Here is a 21,395-nt window from a genome sequence, read left to right on the forward strand (position 1 = left end):
TGTTAAGCATGCAAAGTGAAGCCACCATGTTAAACTAGGCAAAATTCTACCCCATTTACATATAAAGTTTATTAAAATCCGAGCTATGGTTATTTAGTTATGAATTAAAGCATTTTAGCATGTCCATAAAGCAAATTTAAACAAACATCATTTTAAACATGTCAAACATGATTGAAAGTTGGATATTATTAAACTAGACAAGATTCTAAGCATGTTTCATATTAAGTTTGATTTAAACCGATGCACGGTTTGTGAGTTATTATATGCATGAAGTCTAGGGGGTTTTCTGTAAAACAACAGTCTCAGGAAAAATAACTAAATTTGCAGAGAGGGAAAAATAAACATGGGTTGAAATGGAACCGAGCTGGGCTAGGGAAGTTCCTCCCATTGGGCCTCGGCCCAGAACTGTGGAGAGGGGAGGCCTGCAGCTGGTCTAACGGATCTGGGCCACGGGGAGGCTTGCGGCCCTGGAGGCTTGCCCATGCTGGCGCTGTCTGGGCCTTGGAGGCCGAGCGGTTAACAGGCGCGACGGGGCGAGGTGCGCTGCTCTCGTCTCTGAACTCTGAAGGGCAGGAACAAACAGCAGGGAATGGAATGCAGCGGCGGCTTGGGGCGGCGCAGGATTCCGGCGGCGCTCGAGGTGGGCGGAGGAAGCGGATCCGGGCAGCGAAGTCGGGCGGGGACGGATCTGGCTGCCGAAGGTCCATTCCGGCAGGATCCGGGCGAGCTCCTCTGCTCGTCTCTAAAGAAAGACGGCAGCGACAGGCATTAGAGAGAGAGAGGGAGGAGATGACGACAGGGAGAAGGACGAAGGAGAGGGGCGCGAGGGGCTGGCCTGTCGACGGCTTTGCTGCTGCTCCTGTTGGCGAGGCCGCGAGGCCACTCAGAACTAGAGACGCAGGGAGATGCCAGGGGCGCGATGGGGCCTGACTGGGGTTGCCGGCAACGACGAGGCCGGTCGTCGGAGGCGCGAAGGCGAGGCCATGCTTGCCAGGGCGGCAAGGCGTGATTTCCTGAAGCCAAGGCAGCGGCGGTCTGCAGGAGGATGAAGAGGGAGCCTCGGGGATGGGGCGTCGGGGCCGGATCCCGTGCAGAGGAGGTCACAGGCGAGGCGGAGGTCCGGCGCTGAGACGTGACGGAGGAAGGTCGGCGGCGGCTTCGTTCGGTTCCTGTGAGAGAGAGAGAGAGAGGTGAGAGGATGGAGTGGAGGCAGGGAAGAAGAAGGAAAAGAGCAGGGGAGGTCTGTCCTGTCGACGGCGGTCAACAGGGCGGCGGCGTGCTCGGGCTCACAGGCGACGAGAAGGAGGCAGGGAGCAGGGGCCTCGGTGGCTGCTGCTGCGATTTTGTGCGGCGCTGAAAAACAGGGAGGGGTCGGAGAGGACTAGGATCGGGAGGAGAACAGTGGTTGGTCCGATCTGGAAAACGAGGAGGAATGTGATGGCTTCGGTTGGTTGTTTGGATCGGGAGGGGATCCCAAGGAGGAGGAGATAGTGGGCTGGCGGCGCCGGAGTATGGGACAAGATCCCTAGTTTCTAGGGTTTGGTCTAGATTTAGACTAGGGGGTAACTATATATATATAAGGAAAGAGGGAAAGTGTAGGGGTTAATCCGTCCCTCCGATCGTAATCGGACGGTCGGAAAAAAGTAGGCTAGGGAGCCCAATAAGAAAACGGAGATGTTTTGTAGACGTTTGGGGATGATCCGGACACAACGGTGGCGAATGCCCGGGTCGGGTCCGGGACAGCTTTCGGACGCGCGCGCGAGGATTGGCCGCGGGCGGACGAGAGAGGTTAGGTAGGGTCTGGCGGTGAGTAGTGGACTGTGCAGAAGGTCTCGGGCTAAGAGAAGAGAAGAGAGGCCCGGTGACTGTTTCCGAAGACCTAAAACGTCCGACGTTAGACCGACTATATTGCCACTATAGATTAACGGTTGGGCTATCCAACGAACTCTGAATGCGATGAAACTTGACAGGCGGTCTATCTACACTATAATAAGACCACACGCCAACTTTGAACCCAATCCAAGAACATTTTCCGGCCACTTATAAAATACTATTTCGGACATGCCACGGGCGCGTGCAAGTGTGTCTGGGCTCAGAACAAACAACAGGCAGAACTGGGAGACCCGGACTAATGCAAGTTTCGAAAACATGATGATGCAATGCACATGATGACATGATGAAAAGCAACACACAAGCAAATGACATGGCAACGCTGGTGAATAACTGGAAGACACCTGGCGCAACGGTCTCGGGGCGTTACATCGCCCCATGTCTCCAAGACAAGTGATCGCCGACAAGCAAGCCACCCATCGTGGAGAGAATAGTGAGAGAGCGAACCACCAAAAAGAGAGTGAGCGCCACAATCCCATATCGAGTGCTTCCACGATGAGCGAAAAGAAGAACTTAGTCCTATTTGCCACAAAAAGTGAGATAAGAGGAGTGTGTGAGAACCCATCTAGTGTCCTACACTATTTCCTTTTGTTCAAGGACAATGCAACACAAGCTAACACCTCTCACGCTCTACCTTTAGTGTTGTCTTCTCTTTTGTAGGAATTTCAAGATGTTTTCCCTGACGAGCTACGTCCTGGACTACCTCCACTACGAGGCATCGAGCACTGCATCGACCTCATCCTCGGAGTGCCTCTTCCGAACAAAGCTCCCTACCGCATCAACCCCGAAGAAACCAAATAAATACAAAGGCAAGTAAAGCATCTCATAGACCATGGACATGTGCGTGAAAGTTTAAGTCTTTGTGCCGTTCCGGTCATTCTTGTGACAAAACGAGATGGTAGCTTTCGCATGTGCTCCGATTGTAGACCTATCAATGCTATCACCGTCGCTATAGGTATCCCATTCCACGCCTTGATGATATGCTTGATGAACTTAGTGGTACCACTATATTATCCAAAATTGATCTTAAAAGTGGTTACTATCAAATCCGCATACAAGAGGGTGATGGATGGAAAACCTCTTTCAAAACCAAGTTTGGGTTGTATGAGTGGTTAGTCATGCCTATGGGTCTATCAGAAGCATCGGGTACATTCATGCGTCTTATGAATCATGTCTTTCGCCCTTACATTGGTGTGATTGTTGAGGTCTACTTCGATGATATCCTTGTTTTTAGCAAATCTCTCAAAGACCATGTCACCCATGTTCGAACCATTTTGCAAACTCTTTGAAAAGAGCGCCTCTATGCTAACATGGAAAAGTGCCTTTTTGGCATTGATAAGATCGTTTTCTTGGATGTTGTATATTCTAAGGGTGTTCATGTTGATGACTCCAAGATCAGTGCTAGTAAAACTTGGCCACAACCAACCAACTTGCATTAAGATTTTAGCACCATTGCTTCGCCTTTGCATGATTTGATCAAGAAAATGCGTCTTTTGTTTGGGGACCACATCAAGATACCGCTTTCAATGGGCTTAAGAATTTGCTTACTCATGCTCCCATGCTTGCATTACCCAACTTTGACAAACCCTTTGAGATTCATTGCGATGCTAGTGGTAATGGCATAAGAGGTGTGTTAACACAAGAGAAGCGCCCCATAGCTTACTTTAGTGAGAAACTTTCCGGAGCACAACTCAATTACCCCATCTATGACAAAGAGCTCTATGCTTTAGTGTGAGTTTTGCACGAATGGGAACACTATCTTCGTCCTCATGAATTTATCATTCATACCGACCATGAAACGCTCAAGTATCTTAGGGGCCAAAACAAAGTTGAACAAGCGTCATGCTAAATGGAGTGAATTCATAGAGTCTTTTCCTTATGTCATCACGTACATCAAAGGTAAGGAAAATATTGTGGCGGATGCCCTTTCCCGCATATGCATGCTTGTTGCTCAACTTGAATTGGATGTCATTGGGTTTAAGCACATAAAAGACTTGTATGAGCATGACCCTACTTTTGCTACTCCTTATACCAAATGCTTGATGCTTACCTCTTTGGAGCTCTATTACATCAAAGATGGATATCTTATGAGAGCTAACAAGCTTTGCATCCTCGAGTCTTCTCTTTGTTTGTTGCTTTTGCAGGAATCTCATGGAGGAGGACTAATGGGACATTTTGGACGTGACAAGAATTTCGCTATGCTCTCCAAGAACTATTTTTGGCCCAAGATGTTTTGCGACGTCAACCGCTTCACCAACCGATGCTCTACATGTCACAAAGCTAAGTAAAAAGCTCAATCCCATGGCCTTTATATGCCTCTCCCAATTCCATATCAACCATGGGAAGATATTAGCATGGATTTTGTACTTGGCTTGCCTAGGACTAGAAATGGAAAGGCTTCGGTATGTGTCGTTGTGGACCGATTCTCTAAGATGGCACATTTCATTCCTTGCAACAAGATAGACGATGCTTCACATGTTGCCAATCTCTTTTGTAGGGAAATATTGCGTGTACATGGAGTGCCAAAGACGATCGTCTCGTACCGCGACGTCAAGTTCCTTAGCTACTTTTGGAAGACCCTATGCACCAAGCTCGGAATCAAGCTACTCTTATCCATGGTGTATCATCCACAAATCGACGGCCAACCGGAGGTGACCAACCGCACACTCTCCGCCCTACTTCGCGTACTCATCAAGAAGAACATCAAGGAGTGGGAGGAGTGTCTAACTATCACCGAGTTCGCCTACAACCGAGCAAAACACTCTATAACCGGAAAGTCACCCTTCGAGTTCATCTACGGATTCAACCCATTGTCACCATTGGACATTCTTCCTCTACCACTACAAGAGCGCATCAATATGGACTCAAGTGGACGTGTGAACCATCTCAAGAAGGTGCATGAAGATACAAGGAACACCATCGAGCGCCAAGTACAACGACTTGCGACCAAGCTTAACATCAACAAGCAACCCATGGTATTCGACATGGGTGATCTTGTGTGGCTACACCTTCGGAAAGACCGCTTCCCCACCAAACGCAAATCCAAGCTTCTACCTCGAGCGGATGGACCCTTCAAGGTGCTTGCATGCTACAACAACAACTCTTACAAGATCGACCTCCCGCACAACAAGTACAACGTGAGCGACATCTTCAATGTCAAGGATCTCTCGCCCTACCATGGTGATGAAGAATTTGATCCGAGGTCGGATCTTCCCCAAGGGAGGGGAGATGATGCGTGATACGTCTCCAACGTATCTATAATTTTTGATTGCTCCATGCTATATTATCTACTGTTTTGGACTATATTGGGCTTTATTTTCCACTTTTATATTATTTTTCGGACTAACCTATTAACCGGAGGCCCAGCCCAGAATTGCTGTTTTTTTCCTATTTCAGTGTTTCGGAGAAACAGAATATCAAACGGAGTCCAAACGGAATAAAACCTTTGGGAACGTGATTTTCTCACCGAATGTGATCCAGGAGACTTGGACCTACTCCAAGGAGTCAAAGAGGAGGTCACGAGGGTGGGAGGCGCCCCCCCTAGGGCGCGCCCCCTGCCTCGTGGGCCCCTCGGTGCTCCACCGACGTACTCCTTCCTCCTATATATACATACGTACCCCCAAACGATCAAAACAGGAGCCAAAAACCTAATTCCACCGCCGCAACTTTTTGTATCCACGAGATCCCATCTTGGGGCCTCTTCCAGAGCTCCGCCGGAAGAGGGCCGTCATCATGGAGGGCTTCTACATCATCCTAGCCCCTCCGATGAAGTGTGAGTAGTTTACCTCAGACCTTCGGGTCCATAGTTAGTAGCTAGATGGCTTCTTCTCTCTCTTTGAATCTCAATACAAAGTTCTCCCCCTCTCTTGTGGAGATCTATTCGATGTAATCTTCTTTTCGCGGTGTGTTCGTTGAGATCGATGAATTGTGGGTTTATGATCAAGTCTATCTATGAATAATATTTGAATCTTCTCTGAATTCTTTTATGTATGATTGGTTATCTTTGCAAGTCTCTTCGAATTATCCGTTTGGTTTGGCCAACTAGATTGGTAGTTCTTGCCATGGGAGAAGTGCTTAGCTTTGGGTTCGATCTCGCGGTGTCCTTTCCAAGTGGCAGAAGGGGCAGCAAGGCACGTATTTCATTGTTGCTATCGAGGATAACAAGATGGGGTTTATTTCATATTGCATGAATTTATCTCTCTACATCATGTCATCTTGCTTAAGGCGTTACTTTGTTTTTAACTTAATACTCTACATGCATGCTGGATAGCGGTCGATGAGTGGAGTAATAGTAGTAGATGCAGAATCGTTTCGGTCTACTTGTCACGGACGTGATGCCTATATACATGATCATGCCTAGATATTCTCATAACTATGCTCAATTCTGTCAATTGCTCAACAGTAATTTGTTCACCCACCGTAGAATACTTATGCTCTCGAGAGAAGCCACTAGTGAAACCTATGGCCCCCGGGTCTATTCTCATCATATCAATCTCCATCACTTTAATCTTGCTTTGCTTTTTACTTTGCTTTTACTTTTTACTTTGCATCTTTATACCAAAAATACCAAAAATATTATATCTATCAGATCTCACCCTCGTAAGTGACCGTGAAGGGATTGACAACCCCTAATCGTGTTGGTTGCGAGTACCTATCGTTTTGTGCACGTACGAGGGACTTGAGCGTGGCCTCCTAGTGGATTGATACCTTGGTTCTCAAAAACTGAGGGAAATACTTACGCTAGTCTGCTGCATCATCCCTTCCTCTTCGGGGAAAACCAACGCAAGCTCAAGATGTAGCAAGAAGGATTTCTGGCACCGTTGCCGGGGAGTCTACGCAAAAAGTCAACATACCAAGTACCCATCACAATCTCTATCTCTCGCATTACATTATTTGCCATTTGCCTCTTGTTTTCCTCTCCCCCACTTCACCCTTGCCATTTTATTCGCCCTCTCTCTCTCTCTCTATCCTCCCTCTCTATTTGCCATTTTTGCCTATTTGCTCTTGTTTGCTTGTGTGCTAGTTTGCTTGTTTGTCGCGATGGCTCAAGATACTACCAAATTGTGTGACTTCACCAATACCAATAATAATGATTTCCTTAGCACTCCGATTGCTCCTCTTGCTAATACTGAATCTTGTGAAATCAATGCTGCTTTGTTGAATCTTGTTATGAAAGATCAATTCGCCGGCCTTCCTAGCAAAGATGCCGCTACTCATCTGAATAGCTTCGTTGATTTATGTGATATGCAAAAGAAAAAAGATGTCGATAATGATGTCGTTAAGTTGAAGCTATTTCCTTTTTCTCTTAGAGATCGTGCTAAAACTTGGTTTTCGTCTTTGCCTAAAAATAGTATTGATTCTTGGAACAAGTGCAAAGATGCTTTTATCTCTAAGTATTTCCCTCCCGCTAAGATCATCTCCCTTAGAAACGATATTATGAACTTTAAGCAACTTGATCATGAACATGTTGCACAAGCTCGGAGAGAATGAAATTAATGATACGTAATTGCCCTACTCATGGTTTGAATTTGTGGATGATTGTACAAAAATTTTATGCCGGATTGAATTTTGCTTCTAGAAATCTTTTAGATTCGGCTGCGAGAGGCACTTTTATGGAAATCACTTTAGGAGATGCTACTAAACTCATATATAGTATTATGGTTAATTATTCTCAATGGCATACTGAAATATCTTCTAATAAAAAAGTGCATGCGATAGAAGAAATCGATGTTTTGAGTGGAAAGATGGATGAACTTATGAAATTATTTGCTACTAAGAGTGTTTCTTCTGATCCTAATGATATGCCTTTGTCTACTTTGATTGAGAATAACAATGAATCTATGGATGTGAATTTTGTTGGTAGGAATAATTTTGGTAACAACGCTTATAGAGGGAATTTTAATCCTAGGCCATATCCTAGTAATCCTTCTAATAATTATGGGAATTCCTACAACAACTCTTATGGAAATTATAATAAGATGCCCTCTGAATTTGAGAATAGTGTTAAAGAGTTTATGAATTCACAAAAGAATTTTAATGCTTTGCTTGAAGAGAAATTGCTTAAAGTTGATGATTTGGCTAGGAACATTGATAGAATTTCTCTTGAGATTGATTCTTTAAATCTTGGATCTATTCCTCCTAAGCATGATATCAATGAGTCTATCAAAGCCATGAGAATTTCCATAGATGAGTGCAAGGAAAGAACCGCTAGGATGCGTGCTTCCAAAGATGCCTTTATTAAAGCGTGTTCTTCCAATACCTATGAAAATCAAGATGACGATCTAAAAGTTATTGATGTGTCCCCTATTAAATCTTTGTTTTGCAATATGAATCTTGATGAAACTGAATATGATCTTCCTTTACCTAGAAGGCGTTCTAAAAAATTCGGAGTATTTAGACCTTTATGATGAAATTGATGAAAGTGGGATTGAAAGAAATAAAAATATAGATGTTGCTAAACCCACTATATTAGATTTCAAGGAATTTAATTATGAAAGTTGCTCTTTAATTGATTGTATTTCCTTGTTGCAATCCGTGCTAAATTCTCCACATGCTTATAGTCAAAATAAAGCCTTCACCGAACATATTGTTGATGCCTTGATGTAATCTTATCAAGAAAAACTTGAGTTGAAAGTTTTTATCCCTAGAAAACTCTATGATGAGTGGGAACCAACTATTAAAATTAAAATTAAAGATCATGAGTTTTATGCTTTGTGTGATTTGGGTGCTAGTGTCTCTACTATTCCCAAGACTTTGTTTGATTTACTAGATTTCCGTAATTTTGATAATTGCTCTCTAAACTTGCATCTTGCGGATTCCACTATTAATAAACCTATGGGAAGGATTAATGATGTCCTTATTGTTGCAAATAAGAATTATGTGCCCATAGATTTCATTGTTCTTGATATAGATTGCAATCCTTCTTGCCCTATTATTCTTGGTAGACCTTTCCTTAGAACAGTTGGTGCGATTATTGATATGAAGGAAGGGAATATTAGATTTCAATTTCCATTAAAAAAGGGCATGGAACACTTTCCAAGAAATAAAATAAAATTACCATATGAAACTATCATGAGAGCCACTTATGGATTGCCTACCAAAGATGGCAATACCTAGATCTATCCTCGCTTTTATGCCTAGCTAGGGGCGTTAAACGATAGCGCTTGTTGGGAGGCAACCCAATTTTATTTTTGTTACTTGCTTTTAGCTCCTGCTTAATAATAAATAAATTATTTAGCCTATGTTTTGGTTGTGTTTTTTGTGTTTAATTAGTGTTTGTGCCAAGTAGAACCGTTGGGAAGACTTGGGGAAAGTCTTTTTGAACTTGCTGTAAAAAACAGAAACTCTAGCGCTCACGAGAACTGCTGTCATTTTTATTTGAAGAGTGCTATTTAGTTAATTCTTTTTGAAGATGATTAATAGATAAATTCCTCACGTCCAGCAATTTATTTTAGAATTTTTGGGGTTCCAGATCTTGCTCTAGCTACATATTACTACAGACTGTTCTATTTTTGACATATTCTGTTTTTCGTGTGTTGTTTGCTTATTTTGATGAATCTATGGCTGGTAAAATAGTTTATAATCCATAGAGAAGTTTGAATACAGTAGGTTTAACACCAATATAAATAAAGAATGAGTTCATTACAGTAAATTGAAGTGGTCTTTTGTTTTCTTTCGCTAACGGAGCTCACGAATTTTCTACTTTAAGTTTTGTGTTGTGAAGTTTTCATGTTTTGGGTGAATTCTTTTGATGGATTATGAAGCAAGGAGTGGCAAGAGCCTAAGCTTGGTGATGCCCATGGCACCCCCAAGATAACCCAAGGACACCAAGAAGTCAAAGCTTGGGGATGCCCCGGGTGGCATCCCCTCTTTTCGTCCACTTCCATTGGTAATTTACTTGGAGCTATATTTTTATTCACCAACATGATATGTGTTTTTCTTGGAGCGACTTGTATTATTTGTGTCTTTGTGTCTTAGTATGCCACAATAACCCTTGCTGTACACACATTTTAAGAGAGCCATACATTAATTAAAATTTGATAGAATACTCTATGTGCTTCACTTATATCTTTTGAGCTATGTAGTTTTGCTCTATGTGCTTCACTTATATCTTTTGGGCGTTATAATTTTGCTCTATGTGCTTCACTTATATCTTTTGAGCGTTATAATTTTGCTCTATGTGCTTAACTTAGATCTTTTAGAGCACGGTGGTGGATTTGTTTTAAAGAAACTATTGATCTCTCATGCTTCACTTAAATTAATTTGAGAGTCTCTTAATAGCAAGGTAATTTGCTTAATAATAATATGCTTGGTATTCAAGATTTGTGAAAATTTCTTTTGAGTGTGTTGAATACTAAGAAAAGATTGAAGCATGATAATTGTTTTGAGATATGGAAGTGATAATATTAAAGTCATGCTAGTTGAGTAGTTGTGAATTTAAAGAATACTTGTGTTAAAGTTTGTGATTCCCGTAGCATGCACGTATGGTGAACCGTTATGTGATGAAGTCGTAGCATGATTTATTTATTGATTGTCTTCCTTATGAGTGGTGGTCGGGGACGAGCGATGGTCTTTTCCTACCAATCTATCCCCCTTGGAGCATGCGCGTAATACTTTGCTTTGATAACTTCTAGATTTTTGCAATAAGAATATGAGTTCTTTATGACTAATGTTGAGTCCATGGATTATACGCACTCTCACCCTTCCACCTTTGCTAGCCTCTCTAATACCGCGCACTTTTCGCCGGTATCACACACCTACCATATACCTTCCTCAAAACAGCCACCATACCTACCTATTATGGCATTTCCATAGCCATTCCGAGATATATTGCCATGCAACTTTCCACCATCTAGTTCATCATGACACATTCATCATTGTCATATTTCTTAGCATGATCATGTAGTTGACATAGTATTTGTGGCAAAGCCACCATTCATAATTTCTTCATACTTGTCACTCTTGATTCATTGCATATCCCGGTACACCGCCGGAGGCATCCATATAGAGTCATACTTTGTTTTAGAATCGAGTTGTAATCATTGAGTTGTAAATAAATAAAAGTGTGATGATCATCATTTAATAGAGCATTGTCCCAGAAAAAGAGAAAGACCAAAGAAAAAAAGAAGGCCCAAAAAAAGAGAAAATAAATAAAAAGGGGCAATGCTACTATCCTTTTACCACACTTGTGCTTCAAAGTAGCACCATGATCTTCATAGTAGAGAGTCTCTCATGTTATCACTTTCATATACAAGTGGGAATTTTACATTATAGAACTTGGCTTGTATATTCCAATGATGAGCTTCCTCAAATTGCCCTAGGTCTTCATGAGCAAGCAAGTTGGATGCACACCCACTAGTTTCTTTTGTTGAGCTTTCATAAATTTATAGCTCTAGTGCATCCGTTGCATGGCAATCCCTAGTCACTCACATTGATATCTATTGATGGGCATCTCCATAGCCCGTTGATACGCCTAGTTGATGTGAGACTATCTTCCCCTCCTTTTTGTCTTCTCCACAACCACCATTCTATTCCACCTATAGTGCTATATCCATGGCTCACGCTCATGTATTGCGTGAAGATTGAAAAAGTTTTGAAAAAGTTAGAGTATGAAACAATTGCTTGGCTTGTCATCGGGGTTGTGCATGATTTAAATACTTTGTGTGGTGAAGATAGAGCATAGCCAGACTATATGATTTTGTAGGGATAACTTTCTTTGGCCATGTTATTTTGAGAAGACATAATTGCTTTGTTAGTATGCTTGAAGTATTATTATTTTTATGTCAATATAAACTCTTGTCTTGAATCTTTCGAATCTGAATATTCATATCACAATTAAGAAGATTTGCATTGAAATTATGCCAAGTAGCACTCCGCATCAAAAATTCTCTTTTTATCATTTACCTACTCGAGGACAAGCAAGAATTAAGCTTGGGGATGCCTGATACGTCTCCAACGTATCTATAATGTTTGATTGCTCCATGCTATATTATCTACTGTTTTGGACTGTATTGGGCTTTATTTTCCACTTTAAAATTATTTTTGGGACTAACCTATTAACCGGAGGCCCAACCCAGAATTGTTGTTTTTTACCTATTTCAGTGTTTCGGAGGAACATCATATCAAATGGAGTCCAAACGGAATAAAACCTTTGGGAACATGATTTTCTCACCGAACGTGATCCAGGAGACTTGGACCCTACTCCAAGGAGTTAAAGAGGAGGTCACGAGGGTGGGGGGCGCCCCCCTATGGTGCGCCCCCCTGCCTCGTGGCCCCCTCGGTGCTCCACCGACGTACTCCCTCCTCCTATATATACATACGTACCCCCAAACGATCAGAACAGGAGCCAAAAACCTAATTCCACTGCCGCAACTTTCTGTATCCACGAGATCCCATCTTGGGGCCTATTCCGGAGCTCCACCGGAAGAGGGCCGATATCACGGAGGGCTTCCACATCATCCTAGCCCCTCCAATGAAGTGTGAGTAGTTTACCTCAGACCTTCGGGTCCATAGTTAGTAGCTAGATGGCTTCTTCTCTCTCTTTGAATCTCAATACAAAGTTCTCCCCCTCTCTTGTGGAGATCTATTCGATGTAATCTTCTTTTCGCGGTGTGTTTGTTGAGACCGATGAATTATGGGTTTATTATCAAGTCTATCTATGAATAATATTTGAATCTTCTCTGAATTCTTTTATGTATGATCGGTTATCTTTGCAAGTCTCTTCGAATTATCCGTTTGCTTTGGCCAACTAGATTGGTAGTTCTTGCCATGGGAGAAGTGCTTAGCTTTGGGTTCGATCTTGCGGTGTCCTTTCCCAGTGACAGAAGGGGCAGCAAGGCACGTATTTCATTGTTGCCATCGAGGATAACAAGATGGGGTTTATTTCATATTGCATGGATTTATCTCTCTACATCATGTCATCTTGCTTAAGGCGTTACTCTGTTTTTAACTTAATACTCTAGATGCATGCTGGATAGCGGTCGATGAGTGGAGTAATAGTAGTAGATGCAGAATCGTTTCGGTCTACTTGTCACGGACGTGATGCCTATATACATGATCAGTCCTAGATATTCTCATAACTATGCTCAATTCTGTCAATTGCTCAACAGTAATTTGTTCACCCACCATAGAATACTTATGCTCTTGACAGAAGCCACTAGTGAAACCTATGGGCCCCGGGGCTATTCTCATCATATCAATCTCCATCACTTTAATCTTGCTTTGCTTTTTACTTTGCTTTTACTTTTTACTTTGCATCTTTATACAAAAATACCAAAAATATTATATCTATCAGATCTCACCCTCGTAAGTGACCGTGAAGGGATTGACAACCCCTAATCGCGTTCGTTGCGAGTAGCTATCATTTTGTGCAGGTAAGAGGGACTTGAGCGTGGCCTCCTACTGGATTGATACCTTGGTTCTCAAAAACTGAGGGAAATACTTACGCTACTCTGCTGCATCATCCCTTCCTCTTCGGGGAAAACCAACGCAAGCTCAAGACGTAGCAATGTGGAGCATCCCAAGGTCATCCCCATGGACGGACCATCGTCTCACCAAGTGCCTAGCGGACCCATGATACGAGCACGTGCAAGATCTCTCGAAACCAAGGTGGCATCTCTCCTCTCACAAGCTCACTTCGATGCACATGAGACATGGCTACTACCTCAAACGGCAACATTATGCATACTCAGGTGTCAAGGAGTTAGCCATGAAGAAGCTTAGGAGCAAGGAGAATCAGAAGAGGAAGATGGACGTGAAAAGAAGAGATGCGGAAGAAGCTACAGTCTCGGGACAACCGACCAGGGCCGCACGTCCGACGATCTCCAGACTCCGGATGTCCGACCCAGACTAGACGTCCGACACACCCACACCCGAGCCAAAACTATGGATTTCCGAAGCCACCCAGATGACCGGTGCCCGGACGACCGACCCTGACCGGACGTTCGACCAAAGCACACCCGAGCCGAATCTACGTACGTCCGACGAGCACCGGACGTTCGGGCCCTCATGAGCCCTCGGACGACCGGTGACTTCCGGACGTTTGACGCATGTGTGCTATTATGTGTTGGGCCACATCCCATGTACCCCCACTTTGTACCCTTCTGCACTAAGACTATAAATAGACCTCCTATTCCTTATAGCTAGGGTTAGCATTGGTTTAGCTCATATTAGAGATAGAGCATTGCTCATCCACATCGGATCTACTCCACGAGAGAGACCTCGGCCCCTCTTCGGAGACGGTCCATTGGATTCAAGACCCCTTTACCAGAAGAACCTCAAGACCTCCTCACGGAGAAGACCGGCTACCTTTGTATCATCCCTAGTTGACCGTGGATCGTGTGACCTCTTATGTACTCGAGGATCTAGCATATGTGTGACTATTTCTTGTTGGTTTAGTGTTTCTCTTGTGTTTCCCCTCGTGTTTTCCCTCTTGTTCTTCGTGTTCATCGCGGGATCTGCTCCTTTCGTGAAAGATCGTGATGCGGAGCATTCTACGATCATCCCCATATACACTCAAGCATACGTCTTTGGACCTAAGGTGAACTAGCTCCTTTGTGAATCTTCCTTTTCCACATGTAAGACATGGATGCTACTTCAAGCGCGGACCTTGTGCATACTCAGGTACACCCGAGGAGACCATGGAGAGCCCAAGGACCAAGGCCAAGCGTGCACGGAAGTGAAGGAAGGAGAAGGAAGAAGGGCCAGCTACTACAGCGGCCGGACATCCGGCCCTAGCCTGGACATCCGGCCCAGCCCGGACATCCAGCCCGACCCCCGGAAATCCGGCATCGGCCATCCAGAGAGCACCGCAAAGGCCCAGCATAGCCTGGACATCCGGCCATCACCCCGGACATCCGGCCCCTCCCGAAGCCCCGGACATCTAGCCCCCTTCGCCCGGAAATCCGGCCCCTCCATCACCGAATGCATCTGGAAGACCCAGGCCAGCCCGGACATCCGGCCCCTTGCTCCGGACATCCGGCCCCTTGCCCCAGACATCCGGCCCATCCCGAAGCCCCGGACATCCGGCCCCGAGCCCGGACATCCGGCGCCTGTCTGCACACAGTGAACGGGCCTAGGCCCCATGTATCCCTCTTTCCCACTTACCCCTTTGTGTCTTAGACTATATATACTCCCCACCTCCTTCTAGTTAGGGTTAGCATTGGTTTAGCTCATATTTAGAGATAGAGCATTGCTCATCCACATCGGATCTACTCCACGAGAGAGACCGCAGCCTCTACGGAGAAGATCCCTTTGGATTCAAGACCTCCTTGCCGAGAAGACCATCAAGACCTCCTCACGGACAAGACCAGCTACCTCTTGTATTGTCCGTTGTTGACATTAGATCTTGTATCTCCCTTTGTGTTCATGGATCTAGCACATGTGTGATCATACTTGTTGGTTTGAGTGTTCTCTTGTGTTCCCCTAGTGATTTTCCCTGTGTTTCCCCTCGTGTTCTTCGCGGGATCTGATCCTTTCGTGAAAGATTGGCCCCTAGGGTTTCCACCCTACATCATCTTGGTATCCCGAGCCACGTTGATCATGATTTCGGAGCCTCCCCTTGTTGTTTTCTAGCCTAATTTTGTTGTGTTCTTCCCCCATTTCAAAAATCCTCACCAAAAAAAAGCCCTGATTTTTTTGTGATATGTTGGTTTGAGGAAGTTTTGTTGATTTTGATCCATGGATTTGCTTGATTTCGAGTGGATCTAACATATCCCCAAGTTTTCCCACTTTCCATCCATGAAATCTCATCAATTTTGCCCTTGGAATCATCAATTTCCGCCCCCAATTCGAAAATTTCCGCCCCAAACGAGATCTGGAATCATCAGGGCGGACATCCGGGCCCCAAGCCGGACATCCGGCTCCTGTAGCATAAAATCCGCTCGGTTCTGGACATCAGCCCCTGGATTTCCGGCCAAACCCTCGGATGTCCGGCCCCTAACATTTCAGTCTTCCCCATTTCACCGTTTTGTCCATAACTAATTCATCCGGAGTCCGATTTTCGCGTTCTTTAGCTCGTTGAAAAGCTCTTGACATCCCCCTTCCCACAAAAATGCTGCCAACACCATTTGACTCGATCAATTTTTTGGAACTTTCGCATCTTTGCCTAGGGCTTCCACCATATCATCCGCATAACCACCACCGACTTCCACAACCTAACCCATTTTGTCCCCCTTATCATTAGTGGTTGTTTGAGTTGTGATTTGAGTCTCCTAAGGTGTTTAGGCTACTTAGGGACGGTTGCTTCTTCATCAACCACCACCACCACCATAACTTCCGCATAGGTTTGCCCACCATACACTCCCGCCAACCCAATTTAACTCAATTTTGTTAGTGTTGTGAGTTGTGTCTCCTAAGGTGTTTCGGCTACTTAGGGACCGTGCTTCCAACTCCGACACCATGTATAGTACACCACCTTACCCTCCATTTCCGCATTGAGTACTCCACAACCCATCTTTGCCATTCCACAATTCCATTGAGCTTCCACAAAACCACCACCACATCCTGATACCACCATTTAACATTCGAGATTTTGAGTTCGCGGTTTTTTTCGTTTCCTAAGGTGTTTCGGCTACTTAGGGACGAGTCATGATCATCTTGGTATCTACATCAAGAACACCACCACTCATCATCGCCAAGGATGGTAACCTCCATATCATCTTGGTATCATGGTATCCCTCCATTGTATATTCCCTTGCAATTGCATTGATAACCCATAGCCAATTTTGTGTCACTTGCCTATCGAGACTAGCCATTTGAGTATTGACGACAATGTTACTTGTGCACATTAGTGATCTACACCATACATTGCATACATACCATATCATATTGGTATCATATCATCCCTTGTGACACAAGTTTGTTCCCGCATATATACAATTGCTATCTTGGTTTGTGCATTGTGCAAAACTGGCCATACAAAAAAAGGAATAAGCTTTTAAGCAAAAGAAAAAGAGTGAACAAAGAGCGTGTAAGCAAGTGCCATAGCATCATACCACATTGCATAAGATTGTCATATCCGATCATCTTGGATCATACCACCGGAACATCATACACATAGCATACTTGGGATAGAAGTTGTTACATTTTACATCTTATAGGTTGTGCACAAGTGTCGTATCCGCCTATTGAGCAATCATGCTACCGTCTCTCTTGAGTTGTGAAACATGAGCATTTTCCATGGATTCCACATTTTGTGCTCATCCTTGGTTGCCCAACCCCATTTATCTATCCGTGTGTGTTTCCGTGTGCCACATATTGCTATTGGTCTACTTGTTTCACTTGCGAATTTGTGAATCTCTTTCAACATTATTGACTCTTGCTAACATTTTGCATCAAATTTTTGTGCCACTATCCTCACCGAGCTCCACCATAAGCCTTATTTGTGTAGGTGTGAGAAACCGACAAGAATTGGTACCAATTATGCTATTTCCTTGTTACATCATTGAGTGATAATTGATCCATCTTGAACATCGGTCAAGGTACATTTGGTATAGTTCTTCTCCTTTCTCCACTCATATTTGCTCGAGTATTGTGATGGATAGGCAAGGCATTTCATCTCCGGTCTTCCACCACAACGACGGTGTGAACAACTACATCACCAAAGCGTCAATCTTCGATCTACAACGACAAATGCAAGGCGCACAATCAAGATTGCGGGAGCGCATCGAGAACCTCTCCATTGACATACGTCACTCCGAAGCAAGTAAAAGGGACAACATCAACAACAAGCTTTCTACACAAAAGGAGGAGCAAGATGCAAGGATGGAGGAGATTCGTACCTTGTTGATCAACCATTCTTCCCCTTCATCATCCTCAAGGCGGAGACGTTCAAGTCACAAGTCTTCGGAGCACAAAAATGATGCAAGCGCAAGTCCTCCACGTCCACATCTCCATGACGACCACCATCATGTTCGTGATCCACATCATCATGAAGGGCAAGTCACCTCCAAGCATCATGTGCAGGACGACGACGAACGCCATCGAGCTCAAGCACGACAACGACACCATCATCATGAAGATGCTCGCCAAGCGCAAATGCACAAGTCCCAACAAGCCCTACTTCACGCCAAGGCCAACCTTCATGAGCATAAGAGAAGACCGTGAGACGAGCACCACCAAGACGGAGCTACGGCTGCACCAACCACTTCCGCATCTTCGCCAAGTGTTCTCAAGGAATCTTTGCCTTCCGACGTACGGCATATTTGCCTACATCCCATGAGTTCACCTACATCGACATCTTCACCAACGAGGCGACCATCTATGAGCGAGGGCGACACTTCCATCTTCGAAAGCCCCTCAAGGAAGATGGCAGAGCATGGGAATTTCCCTTCGGTCATGGAGACGAGCTACAAGGTGACACATCATATGGGCCTCCAACAACAAGACGACGACAAGACAGTCGAGCTAGGGTCAACCCCTTCGACCACAACGACGAGCGCAAACCTCTTCAACAACATGAAGACGGTGCCCATATTGGACTCATACTCTGAGTCAAGCTATGAGACCGCACATGAGACCTTATCGTTGGTCTTAGATGAGAGTGATGATGTGCCATCTTAGGCCTTCATCCACGGCTACGACTACGACATGATTGAGCATGGAGGCATTTGCACCTACATCTCTCCAACACCCACATATGAAGAGATGCCCCAATTGCCATGTTAGGAGAGCCACCACCACATGAGTAACATGAGTGACTCCACCATACATGACATTGAGAGCATTTCCTATGAGAGGATGAGTGTGACTACCACTAGCCCCACACTTGAGAGCATGCCACACATCCTATGTGAGGTTGAGAGCCATTTGAGTGACTCCGCCAACCATATGAGTGAGAGCATCCAAGAGGGAGTGAGTGAGCCACAACACTTAGTGAGTGAGGTAGTTCACACGGCTTGTGAGGCCACTATGATTTCTAACGACCTAACCACTACTCCGAGTGTGCTTTCATCTTTGGTGCTAGGTCTCCCACATGATGACACGCCTATCCTCGACGAGTCCATACCTCCAATGGAGACAATGATGGCCATGGTGGAAGAAGATGCACCCCCCATATGGTTCCATCAAGATGAAGATGACCACGACTTGGTCTTCGACACCTCACCTACAACACATGAGTGATGCTCCAAAGGTAACATAGGTGATGGTGCTTCTCTTGTCCCACTAGTGGACTGTTTTAAGAATGATTGCTTGCATGATGTTGACACACCTATTCCCATGCTTCATGCTAGTGCGACTTCCTCATGTCATGACTTACCTATTTATGATGAATATGATGATGAGCATGTCGAGTTGCCTAGTTGTGATGTTATGCTCCATAGGATATCATGTGAAAATTCTTTTGGTCACATCATGTTTGACAATTCATTAAACTTGTCATATGCTATGAGTGAGATATCCCATATCGCATCATTTCAATCTCAACATAGTAACTATGCATGCCCCATTACAATAAATCCCATTTGCACTTATGGCATAGATGACGAGATGATGGTCATTGGCTTTTGTTTGTCATGTGATGATATTGCCATGCTTCCTTTACATGATTTGCGCAATTCATCTACTATGCCATGCCATGATCACATTGTTCCAAATATGCATTGTTTTGGATGTTGTCAATATTCTCCATGTGATGTTTCCATTAATGCTCATGAGGAGACCCCCATAGTTTCCTCATACGTATTAGGAGATTTTGATGCATTCCATACTTTGCATGATTCCCCTAATTGCTTGCACCATATGCATTCCATGAATAAAAATGCTCTACATATTTCCCATGATGCATTACACAATTTGGGTCTCCATTATGCTATACATAACAACAAACCTATCATGATGGATGACATGTTTCTCTATCATGCATCACATTTATTTGAGCATTGGATATCTTGTGCTAACCGACACAAGCACGTGCACATCATGATGGATGATGTGTACATATACCATGCACACACAATTTTCCCTTGGTCTTTGTTTTGTGTAGGTACTCTCGTATACTCATCAACCTCTCAATCCCAAGAGTTGACAAAACGAGCTCTTGAGAGCAAAGATGACTTGGGAACCTGTGAACTACCCTTCCCACCGATCTCTTCGCACAACGACTATGCACATCTCTCTCACTTGGCTCTCACATGGCTATGGGCTATATACCGCTCTCTTGCTCATTTTACCGTGTTCACTTTGCATGTTATGCTTGCTTATATGCCTTTGCCATGCAGTTGTGACCCTTTCTTGCATCTACCCATGATTCACCATTATGCTACTCCTATGTGTATTTGCATGCTTGGCGGAGATCCTTTTTGCTATTGCCATGTTTATCATGTGCCTCATGCTATTGATGCTATTTTGCTCATGTCCTGCTTTCATGCTTGTGCTATGTCATGTGAATTATTCGTGCACACTATTTGCACCCATGACATGCTTGCCATGATTCCTTCTAGTATGTTGCATCTTCGCACTACTAGCTTGCTTGAATTGATCACCATGATTTCTTGCTTTGTCGCATCACCCATGTTCAACTCTTACTCGCTTTCCTGGGTTGATGACATATATGCTCGTGCCTCTCACATGATACATCTTGTTCATTGTCGCTTGCCTCCAATTATGCTTATTGATCTTGGAGACTTGGACACCTTACTTGTGATGCATGCTTGTTTGATTGAGCCTATTGAATTTGGTTGTTCTCGCATTATATGCCTCCATACTATAAAATGCTCCCTTGTCCTTTCTTATGATGAGCATGATGCATACACTTGTTGGGTATTTTACCACATGAATGATAGGTTTTGCATCTCCGTTGACCTCATTTTTTTCCGAGTGTTTGTCATGTTCTTTCATTTTGAAGGATTCACAAGGCGATACCGTCATGAGACAATTTGGTCATGTGAAGGCATACACGATGTGCAACACCAACATTTGCGAGAATCTCCTAAAGGTGAACTCCTTCCTTTTGAGCCATGCTCAATTACGCATATTGGATGGGTCCCTATTTCATTGTTGTCTCCTTCTTGTTGTCTACATGATACATCTCACGAACGGAGGAGCGACATGAGAGATTGGCTCAATGGACCTTCAAATTGAGGAGCGCTCGGACTTATTGGAAGCACCTTCGAACCTCCACTCATGCCACGACATCGAGCATTGGTACACCAACACCTCCATATTTGTTGATTGTGCTCACACATTTCATGCTCATTGGACATCTCACACTCATGACAAATTTGCATCTTATGCATGGATTGATTCATATTATAATTGCCTTGTTGTATCTTGTATTCCCATGTCATCCATGATATATGAGCTTGTGCATTTCCTTAGCAAATTTGTTGTGATCATTCTTGACGGCATATATATACATCATGATCATATTGCCTATCATCAATTGCATGATCACATACTCATATTGAGCATCCATTGCCATATTCATGCTATTGATGAACCGTCTCTCTATGACATCATTTTGCACGGTGGTTGCATTGATCACTTTCACAATACATTTGTGTGCA

This window comes from Triticum aestivum, chromosome 6A (genome assembly GCF_018294505.1).
Source record: "Triticum aestivum cultivar Chinese Spring chromosome 6A, IWGSC CS RefSeq v2.1, whole genome shotgun sequence".
NCBI lineage: Eukaryota > Viridiplantae > Streptophyta > Magnoliopsida > Poales > Poaceae > Triticum > Triticum aestivum.